The sequence below is a fragment of the Suricata suricatta genome, chromosome 14 (genome assembly GCF_006229205.1).
Source record: "Suricata suricatta isolate VVHF042 chromosome 14, meerkat_22Aug2017_6uvM2_HiC, whole genome shotgun sequence".
NCBI classification, from domain to species: domain Eukaryota; kingdom Metazoa; phylum Chordata; class Mammalia; order Carnivora; family Herpestidae; genus Suricata; species Suricata suricatta.
Genome location: NC_043713.1, coordinates 42,875,312 through 42,885,270, shown reverse-complemented (window position 1 = coordinate 42,885,270; position 9,959 = coordinate 42,875,312). Strand labels below are relative to the sequence as shown.

The following is a 9,959-nucleotide window of genomic DNA, read 5'->3' as shown; positions in this document are numbered from 1 at the left end:
ACACACACACACACACACACACACCCCTGTAAGAACTCATAAATGAATTCAACAAAGTTGCAGAAAAAATTTAAATTAAACACACAAAAAACAGTTGCATTCACAATAACAATCAACAATTCAAAGTAGGAAATTAAGCAAAGGCATCTTCTTTAGAGTGGTATCTCTTTTAGTTTGGGTTACTCTAACAAAAACACCATAGACTGGTGGCTGAAACAAAAAACATTTATTCATCATGGTTCTGGAGGCTGGGAATTCAGAGATCAGGGTGCTGGCATGCTTGGGTTCTGGTGAGAGCGCTCTTCCTGGTTCACAGGTGGCCATCGTTTTCTGTGTCCTCGTACAGTGGATACTTGAAAAACAGGATGAAAGCTCTCCCTTGTTTCTTCTTATAAAGGAACTAGTTTCATCATGGAGGCTCCAACCTCAAGACCTAATTACCTCCCAAACGTCCCATCTCCAAATACCACTGTGTTGGGAGCAGAGTTTCCAGATATGAAATTTGGGAGAACACAAACATTCAGTACACGGTCATATCGAAAAGACTCCTGAGATGCCTGGGTGGTTCAGTCAGTTAAGCATCTGACTCTTGGATTCAGCTCCAGTCATGACCTCACAGCTGGTCGGTTCGAGTACTCCACCCCTAGCCCCTCATGTCCAGCTCGATGCTGACAGCACAGAGTCTCCTTGAGATTCTCTCTCTCGGAGTCCTTCTCTGCCACTCTCCCCCACCTCTCTCAAAATACATAAAACTTTAAACAAACAACAACAACAATAAAAGATTCCTAGGAATAAACTTAACCAAGGAAGCAAAAGACTTATATACTTAAAATGGTATAATGTTGCTGAAAGAAATTAAAGAAGACACAAAGAAATGAAAAGATATCATATGTTTGTGGATTGTAAGACTTGCACTGTTAAGATATCAATACTACCTAATCCATCTCTCTTTCGGATTTAATCCATCCCTAACAAAACCCTAGTGATTTTTTTTCAGAAATACGAAAATCTGTGGATAAAACTAGTATTATGTTAACTGAAATAAGTCAATCAGAGAAAGACAAATGCCATATCATTTCATTCATATGTGGAATTTAAGAAACAAAACAAACAATCATAGGGGGGGAAAAGAGAGAGGAAAACTTGGAAACAAACTCTTAACGATAGAGAACAAACTGATGGTTCCCACAGGGAAGGTGAGTGGGGGGAGGGTGAAATAGGTGATGGGGATGAAGAGGTACACCTGTAGTGATGAGTACCAGGTGTGTGTGTAGCGTTGAATCACTAAACTGCACACCTGAAACTAATATTACACCATATGTTAACTAACTAGAATTTAAATAAAAACTTTAAAAAAAGTATATGGAATTTCAAGGGACTGTACTGGCCAAAAAGATCTTGAAAAAGAACATCATCAGAGAACACATACTTCCTGATTTCAAAACTTACTACAAAGCTAAAATACTGGTATAAAATGTGCTACTGGTATAAAAGCAGACATATAGACCAATAGAATCAAATTGAGATCCCAGAAAGGAATCCATACATACTTGTTCAAGTGATATTTGACAAGAGTGTCAAGACCATTCAATGGAGAAAAGATAGCCTTTTTAACAAATAGCATTGGGGAAAATGGAATATCCACATGCAAAAAAATGAAGTTGGACCTTTACTTGGTTTATCTATAAAAATTAACTCAAAATGGATCAATGCCATAATATAAGAGCTAGAAGAAAACATAGGGGAAAAGCTTCATGATGTTGAATTTGGCCATAAAACCTGTTGAATATAACACTGGAAGCATAAGCAACAAAATGAAAACTAGATTAATGTCCGATGTAGAAAGAGAACTCCTACAACTCAATAATGATAAAAAGACAACCTAATTTGAAAATGGGGAAAGGATTTGAATAGGCATTTCTCTAAAGAAGATATACAGATGGCCAATAAGAGTATAAAAAGATAATCAATATCATTAATCATTAGGAAAATGCAAATCAAAAGCATGATTTGATACTACTTCACATGATTACATAAAAGCAAAATAAATCAAACAGAAAGTAAGAAGCATTGGCGAGAATGTGGTTGAAACTGCAAACTTCATGTAGCTTGTAGAAATAGAACCTGGTGCAGTCGCTTTGGGCAACAGTTTGTCAGTTCCTCAAAAAGTTAAACATGGAGTTGTTACCATATGATCCAGCTATTCCCCTTCTGGGTAAACTATACCCAAGAGAAAAGAAAACATATGTCCACACATATTTTTTACACTAATATTCATAGTAGCATTACTTAGCCTAGTCATAAAATGGGGGGAAAACAAGTATGCATCAAGTAATTAATGGATAAAATGTGTTGTATTTATACAATGAAATATTATTTTACTATAAAAAAATAAAGTACTGACACTTGTTACACCATGGATGAACTTTGAAAACATTATGTCATGTGAAAGAAGCTAGACACAAAAGGCAACACATTGTAAAATTCTAGTTTTATCTGACATCCAAAATAAGCAAATCCACTAAGACAGAAAGAGTAGATTACATTTGCCAGAAACTGGAAGGAGTGGGGAATGGGGTCTGACAGGTACTGATGGGTACAGTTTCTTTCCGGGGTGATGAAGATGTTCCAGAATTAGATCGTGATGCTGTTTGCACAACTTGGCAAATGGGGAAAAAAATCACTTTAAAATAGTATACTTTATGAGTGTACTGTATGTTATAACAATATCTTCATTTTAAAAATGTATAGAGCTTAATAAAACCTAAAATGGACACAGTTGGCTCATTTAAAAGGACATTTGCATGGCAGCTGTACTGGCATTTGAGCTTTCTCTACCAGGCTCCCAGAAAGGTCAGAGTCAAGACTGATAATGAGGAGGACCACAAGCAGGTGAGAGTCTGCATGTAAAACAGAGGATTACCCCACCCTCCTGATGGGTGGATTTGCATTCATTTGCAAATGATGATCCCAGACCACCAGACCCAGAAATGTGTAGGCACCTTCCCATTTTTGTTGGTTCTGCTGTTGGATTGGTGACAAGATGGATATAAGGGACCAGATCTAGAGAATAATAATGTATTCATAAATAGTACTGTAGAAAGCTGAAACTTCTAATCCATGTATTCTTATATAGTTCTTGTCCAACTAGACCTCACTTCAGTCCCACTGAATATATGAGAATAGAGCGCAGGAATTTACTTTTTTTTGAGAGAGAGAAAGAGAGAGAGGGAAGAGGGGAGAGGGGCAGAAGGAAAGAAAAAGACGATCTTAAGCAGGCTCCATACTCAGCACAGAGGCTGGCGCAGGGCTCAGTCTTATAACCCTGGGATCAGGACCTGAGCCAAAATGAAGAATCAGATGCCCAAATGACTGAGCCACCCAGGTGCCCCTTCAAAATTTACATTTCTCATAAATATAAATATCCCTGGCAATTAAAAAATTTTATTTATTTTTGAGAGACAGAGACAGAAACAGAGACAGAGAACAAGTGGGAGAGGGATAGAAAGAGAGGGAGACAGAATCTGAAACAGGATCCAGGCTCTGAGCCAGGGCTCAAACTCACAAATTATGAGATTATGACTTGAGTCGAAGTTGGACATGAGCCACCCAGGGTGCCGCACCCCCTCCCATGGCAATTTTTATTCAAACTTAGGTTTGACTACCACTGAGTCTTTTTCTTCTAACTTAAAATGCCACGTCTATAGAAAGTTGAAAAATACATAGTACAAAGAAGGCCCATATATTTTATTTTTTGAAATGTTATTTATTTTTGAGAGAGAGAGAGAGAGAGAGAGAGAGAGCATGCACACACATGCACATAAGCAGGGGAGGGACAGGGAGAGAGGGGGACAGAGGCTCTGAGGCAGGTTCTGTGCTGACAGCAGCGCAATGTGGGGCTTGAACTCTTGAGAGACCTCAGGAGATCATGACCTGAGCCAAAGTCCGATGTTGACTGAGCCACTCAGGCACCTTTGAAGAATATATTTTACATTAGATTCAGTAATTTTTAACACTTTGCTAATTTTTTTTCTATTCTGTCTCTTAACCAATCACTTTGAGCGTAAGTTACAGTCATAATGACACTTCAAATATTTCAGCTTGTATTACCTTAAAACAAAGACATCTTCCCTTATAACCATAATTTCTTACCTGGGATACTTAACACTGATACACATATATTACCAGATATACAATCCATGGTCCTATTTCTTCTACTGTCCCTATAATGTTCTTTAGAGCTTTCTGGGGTTTTGTATCCAGGATCCAGTCAAAAATCACATATTGCAATTTGTTATCACATCTCTTTGTTCTCCTTCAATCCACAATAGCTCTGTAATTTTTTGGGGGGGGGGGTCTTTCACAAACCTGATATCTTTGAAGAGTGTTTTAAAGCATGGCCTTCAATTTGGATTTGCTATATTTCCTGATGACTAGATTTAAGTTAAACAGTTTTGTTAAGATAATGTGCATCCATTTGTCCATTATTGGTAATGTTAGGTTTTATCACTTAGTGTGGCGCCTACCAGATTTCTCTACTGTAAAGGTGTGTTCCTGTAACGAATAATCTGAAGGCGATACTTTCAAACTATTTATTTTTATGTGTAAGAATTTTTAACCGGCTTATCTACGGTTATCTCAATGATCACAGATCTCTCTGTAATTTCTGTAGTTACAATAGAAATCATTAAACTCAGAGTTTAATTGTAATATTTCCCTCTTAATATTACTTCTGTATCTTGCACATAGTCTCAAAGTCTAATAAGGCCATCCTTCCTTAATACGATTGCTTCTATGTAATCAGAACTTGAGATATAGATATAAACACTTGTATCTCCTAAATAATTTCAGGTTTCCAAAAATTAGTGTTTGGCAGAACACATTTTCTAACCCATAGTTCTCTAAATCACCTTAATTTGTGAAGTGTGCTAGATGATGAGCTGGCTAATATGTTTATTTTTGTAATCTTAGTCCTCATATAACGAGAAAGGTTTTGGGGTTTTTTTTTTGCTTCATAAATCCTATTTTATTTATTTATGGACAATTTTATAGGATAAGTGATTTTTTTTTAGCAAAAGACAATGCATTTTAAGCTATCTTTTAAGAATTGCTGAATCCAACTGTTGCTGTGAAATGCACTCTTACAGACTTTAAATACACTAAGGTACATAATGTGACAGAGGCAATATCTAGCATTGACTTTGAATCTACTTTGTCCCTTCCTTTTTTTCATATATAACTATTTGACTATTTAATCTTACATGTTCAGATAAGATGATCTATTTGGTTATAATGGGTATGTTTTGTCATCAAAAAAAACCCCCATAAGTTTCTCACTTATTTTACTCAACCCTGAGAAATCTCAACTGTGAATGGAATTCTATTTAAGGAGTATGGGAATTGATTTTCCTCTAAGAAGTATTAGCTTAGAAAGCACCTGGTTCTGTAAGTCCTTCCCATTTGGTTGAATTTCTCTCACTACTATGTTGATCTACTTAGTAAATAACTGGCTGGCAGTGGGATGTGCATTAGCTCAGTCATTACCAGCCTTTGCCAGGCAGGAGGCTCGGGCCACCGCACTTGGCTGTGTCAGAGTCCAAGGAGCACACTGTTTTGAGGATGCGTCACTCCACCGGTGATCAGCACCATGCACTGGTCCTACTTCCACTCCATAAACTACCACCGCTGCATCAAAGTCCATTAGCATTTTGCTGCCCCATTTAAGTGGTGGTTGCTGATGAAGTTCAACATGACCAGTATGTATTAATCACTACCTAAAGCAAAGCACAGTGTAAATCACTGTTGGAGGTAATAAAATAAGTGCAATCCCTTTCTTCAAGTAAATTACAAACCAGTAAGGAAATGGGATGATTTTTTAAAATAGCACTATTATGTCTCAGATTCTGGGAAATGCCAGACAGAAAAAATAGGGCAGAAAGGCTATGAAAATTTGAAGGATGAGAAAATTACCCACTAAATTGGGAGCGAGGAACTATCCCGTTAGGTGTTCTGAGAGTATGGGATTTTCTGAGGACACAAAATTATAGGAAGCCTTCTGCTCTAAACTGCTGAGAGAAGCATGACTTTCAAGTAGCAGAAAACACAGCACGGTGGAGAGTTAGCCCCGTGCCATATCAGGCAGGTTATTTTTGTAACTTTCCAAATCAAAATCACAGGGCTTGGACACATTCATTCATTTGTTCAACTATTCAATACAGTTTATTAAATGACTGCTGGAAACCAGAGCGTGTGCTAGGGCCAGATGCTGTAATAGTTAACAAGACAGTCTTGTTGGGTGGTATAGACAAGGCAGTGCAGCAATTTCACTGCGGTTGTCTGTGCGTGCAGAGGTGATGTGAGTTCGGAGGAGGAACTCACCCACACTGGAGGTTTCAAAGAGAGAGTCTCAGACAGAGGTATTTCCAGACTTAAAGCTAAAGCAGCAGTGTTCCGGCTCAGAAAACAGTAGAAGCCAAAGCCCTTCTTGTTCCTCGTACTGCACTTCTGTGTCACAAAACCCTCCAATTGCATTTATGTACCTTGAAGTTAAACTGTTTACCCTCTAGTGGGCACAGTAATATAATCTTCACTTTGCATTATAATATTATCGATGCATAAGAATACGACATGCTGCTCAGTGTAGAAGGCATCTATTTACCACAATCTAGAGATACCAAATACTCGTGCAAATCAAATCAGCCCTTGATTAAGTCCTGTGCACCAGTGATGGCCAGCTGGTCAAACTATTACAGATTTTATTTAGATACAGAAAGAAGAAAATTATTTGTGATCATCAGGTTTTGTACAGTATTTGTTTAGGAGTAAATTAGGGACTACTGGGAAGAGAAAAACATCAGAGAGGTCTTAGCACTTAATAAAGACTACAGTGGTGACCCGATTTTCAGTCTGATTTAGGAACTGGAAAGCCAGTCTGGGCTGTGCTCGAGACGCAGAGGAAGCTCATTTTGGATGATCAGTGAAGTGAGGGAGGTCGAACATTCACAGTGCAGCAGTTAAGCGATCCTGGCAGTACCAGAGAGAACCAAAGAGATTTGTTCTAGTTAAAGAAATGAGTATTTGGGACCACTTCTGTGGCACTCAGGGGATCATTTTTCTTATTTGCTAATGTGAACTAAAAAATAACTTCATTGCATTTGCGGAGGGCTCTACACAAGATACACTTGAAAGGGGCTGATTTCACAAGGGCATCTGTGATACTTGGTGTTCGTGAGCACCTGTGCCTCCATATGAATTGCTCCCTTGCCCAACGCCACGTGTGAAATGGGGAACCATGATAGCATCTTTTCCTGTTTCTCTGGGACCTTGCTCTGGTATCAGCTCTTCCCTCTCAAGTATCTTCAGTCTCTTCCATTCCAGTAAAGTCTTCTCAGCACTGGTATACTCTCACATCTTTGAAGACTTTTAAATATAATGGGGTATTTTCTTGCCTTGCTCCTCCCAGCTTCTCTCTTGTTGCTCTTCTTCCCTTCTTAGTCATGATTCTTGATAAATATTTTGTATTCATCATCTAAACTGCCTTAACTTGCACTGGTTCCCAGACTGGTGTCTGGTCCCACATTCTTCTCTATTGTTCAGATAGTGGTCATCATGGCTAAAACTGATAGTCTCTTCTTAATGTGTGGGTTTTTTTTTTTTTTTGAGAGACAGAGAGATGCAGCTCAAGCAGGGGAGGGTCAGAGAGAGAGGGAGATACAGAATCCGAAGCCGGGGCACCTGAGTGGCTCAGTAGGTTGAGCCTCCGACTTCGGCTCAGGTCAGATCTCACTTTTGTGGGTTCGAGCCCCGCATCAGGCTCTGTGCTGACAGCTAGTCTGGAGCCTGCTTCTGGTTCTGTGTCTCCCTCTCTCTGACCCTCCCCCTCTCATGCTCTGTCTCTCTCTGAATCAAAAATCAAAAATAAATAAATAAAAAAGAAAACATCAGAATCCGAAGCAGGCTCCAGGCTCTGAGCTAGCTGTCAGCACAGATCTCGATGCGGGACTCGAACCCACAAACTGTGAGATCATGATCTGAGCTGAAGCCGGACGCTTAACGGACTGAGCCACCCAGGCACCCCTGATAGTCTCTTCTTGATGCTTGGTCATTGACCTCTTGGTGGCACCTGACTTGTGACCACTCTTTTCTTCATAAATATCCTTCTTTGGCTTCTGAAATCTCTTTCCCACCTCAACCTTTACTGAGATCACTATTTCTGCCATTAATCTTTCTATCGGTTTTTGTATAGCTTCAAATATCTTCTTTCCTCTGGGGAATCCCAAATCTATGTTATCAGGATAGAATCATCTCCTGAGTGCCAGGACTGTACTGCCACCTGTCTGTGGACCAGCTCCACCTGAATGTCACATAAGCACTTCAAACCCTATATGGATGAAATCAAAGCTATCGTCTTGCATTTCTTATTCTCTCCACTGCTTAAATTGATCAGCTTGCCCCTGGGAGATATTTTTTGTCTATCACTGACCTTTATGCATGCATTTTTTAAGAACTTATCTATTCTGCTTACTAAACTGTAAGTCCTCTAGGGAAAAGAGCTCTGCCTTATTTGTTTCTGTATCCTCAGCAACTAGGAATGCCATCATTATTTGGGAACTATAAATGAATGAATGGAGTGAAGGGAGGTCCACTGTGTAGCTCTATTTTTTTTCATTAAAAAGAAGCATATCAGATCAGAGTCCTAACACATGGTTGAAGGTGCTTCCCAGCAGAACCGCTCAGTGAAGTATCTCTTTTATTTCTCCTGCCAGCTCTCAAAACAATGCCATGTGCCAGTGTTCTCTTTCTCAGGCAGGTACAGAACGCAATCCCAGGAGAACGTATAAGGAAAGAAAATTGCCCATAAGAGTACAGCTATGAGGAATGAGTGCATTTACAAAGGAAACGCAGAGCCATGCTCCAGGGAAAAGCACTAGGTCTTTCTTCTGTTTGGATATTTAACATTCAGCAGACTGAAAGCACTCAGTCTGTAGTAATGGAAAACAGCCTTGAAAAATGTGAGAAGATTTTATCATTAAACCTTACAAATCATAAAAATCTCAAAGGAAATAAACTTTAGTTGGAAAGATAAAATTGCTATAGGGTAACATCAGGACTTTCAGCCTTCAAAAGTACATATATGTCAGCATCCAAGGACCCTTTGGGGTTTCTAGCTCACATTAAAATAAAGAATTATGCAGAAGATTGTAAGAAAACACAGAGGAGGGGCCTGGTCTAAAGAAGTCAAGAGAGCTCTGCCTGAGGGAGTGAAACCTAAGAAAAGTTCTGAAAGTTAACTTTTAAATTGGATATTTAAGCAGAAGGAAGAGCTTGTACTAAGACACGGGGTGGGGGGGCAAATATGACATCTCATTCAGGGAACTATGCCAAGTTTGGCGAGACTTAAGTGTACTGTGAGTGTATGGGAGGTAAGAGATGCGTGTGGAAACATGGCAACGAACTAAGCATGAATCCCCTTGCATACTGTGTCTTGTAGTTTGACAATCATGGTAGATGTGGAGCCGTGGAAATATTTTGAATAGGTAAGTGGCACGATCAGATTTATATTTTAGAAAGATAATTCTGGAGCCAACATATGTGATGAATTTGAAAGAAATATGCCTAGAGCCAACAAGATGAACAAGAAGACCATTCCAATAACCAGAGAAGAAATCATGTTAGGGGAAGAAGTCAAAGAAACTGATTTAATAGTAATCCAGGAAGCTGAATTCTAGAACTTAGTGCACTGTGGAATAAAGAAGCAGTGTAGGATAATTCATAGGATTCTAAGTTTTGATTCAGTCATTCAAGATATATATCTAGTACTATATCTAGTACTATGTTCCAGCCTCTGTCAATACAATAATAAACAAGACATAGTCCTAAGTCTAAAGGAACTCAAGTCTAGAAGGATTACAGACAAGTAAAAAGGGTCAAAAAAAAGTATGTAGTAGGAACTTGTAGCA

The 9,959-nt window shown here is 39.0% G+C and overlaps 1 long non-coding RNA gene across 2 annotated transcripts in view; it reads right to left on the bottom strand.

Annotated features, from left to right (window-relative positions):
- Positions 1 to 3,933: 3,933 nt before the first annotated feature.
- The window catches only part of LOC115278206, a 32,633-nt gene continuing 26,607 nt past the window's right edge, over positions 3,934 to 9,959 (bottom strand). For both annotated transcript variants that reach the window (XR_003902758.1, XR_003902759.1), the window contains exon 3: positions 3,934 to 3,972. This is a non-coding gene — a long non-coding RNA (uncharacterized LOC115278206). The remainder of the gene's footprint in view (positions 3,973 to 9,959) is intronic.